The following is a 1,539-nucleotide window of genomic DNA, read 5'->3' as shown; positions in this document are numbered from 1 at the left end:
TTTGCTAGTTCTTAATTTAATATATAGTGTCTATAGAGCTATCAACCAAAAATAGATCGCCTGAAAAGCCAGTGGTGTCAATATGTGCGAAATTACTGGTATAGTAAGTAAAAAAAAAAGCATTACATTATATAGTTTCGGAATCTACCATCAAGGACACTGCTGCCTTTTGTTTTAATATGGGAGTACATAGATCATACGCATAATATATTTAGACCGAATGTTTCGGAACTAGAGGGTTGAAGTACATATATGCACTGAAAAACTATAATAATATTGAAACGTGCGCAGCCTGTGAAATCCTATGGGTTGAGAGAGAGAGAGAGAGAGAGAAAAAATGAGACCTATAATAATAATAAATACAATTGGACAATTTGAAAAGCTCGCGACTCGATAAAAGTTAGTGTCGCGTTTCTGTTTTTTGTATCGTGGCGCTCTATTCGCCCTATGAACAGCTGTGAAGTATCAAATCAATTTGCCGAGTTATTAGGTAAAAATAGCTATAGTTTTGACAAAGTCAAACCTCAGTGCATTGTTGTAAACATGGAGAAAATTGAGCATTGTACAGTGATATTTCGTTAAAAAAGAAAAAGGGGAAAAAAGGAGAATATTGTTATCAATTTGGCGAATATTTAAATCCTATTGGATAAAGTGCTAAAACCTAAAATTGAATACCTGTAACCATATAATTAAACAGTGGAATAAACACCCTATATATATGTCTCTCTCTCTCTCTCTCACACACGCATATACACACGTACATTTTACGATGCTAAATTAAAATTGGAGAAATCTAGGAGCATTTTGACCGCACTTTTTGTCCCGCGATGAAATAAAACCGGACTAGACCAGCATCGCTGGATGGACCAAGTGTGTGAGATTGAAGTATAGGGTGATTATATTGAAAAATAAAAATGATTCCAGAAAGAAAAAGTCACACTGAAAATTCACTGAGAAGAAAAACCTTGCTATTCGCGTAATAAGTCCCCTGATCTATAATGAGTGCTTAAGGCCTTAAGAATTGACCAATCATAGTCGAGAATGTGAGAAGAAAAATAACCGACTTTAGCGATCAATTTCTTAAGGCTTAGAACTTAAATTCTCATTGTAGGCCGCCCCGCTTTACACACAACACAACGTGTTAATCCGATTGAGTAATTACCGTAGGCAAAGTGAACTCTTGCATTTTATTGGTATATATTTTTAGATCCAAAAAGATGTACCAATCAAATTCAAGAGTTCACTCTGACTACGGTTGTTACTGTAAACTGGATTAGCTCGCGTTGTGCCGTGCATAAACGTGCTTAATCAATGTAACCAATCAAAGTTTTTAAATACTTTAAATACAAGACAGTGTGTGTTATAATGGGGTGTTGCCAGTTTGGCTACCTGCAACCATATAATTGAGCAGTGGAGTAGTGTGGGATAAACACTCCTTCACGTATATGACTCGGTTAGTTTCACCAACGCGATTGGACAGTTCTAACGGAAGAGCTGAATGTAATCGACCGATTTGATNCGTCCCCCTCTCACTCTCAC

Source organism: Dinoponera quadriceps, unplaced genomic scaffold (genome assembly GCF_001313825.1).
Source record: "Dinoponera quadriceps isolate SergipeBrazil2010 unplaced genomic scaffold, ASM131382v1 scaffold46, whole genome shotgun sequence".
In the NCBI taxonomy this organism is placed as follows: Eukaryota; Metazoa; Arthropoda; class Insecta; order Hymenoptera; family Formicidae; genus Dinoponera; species Dinoponera quadriceps.
This window is presented reverse-complemented; position numbering follows the sequence as displayed.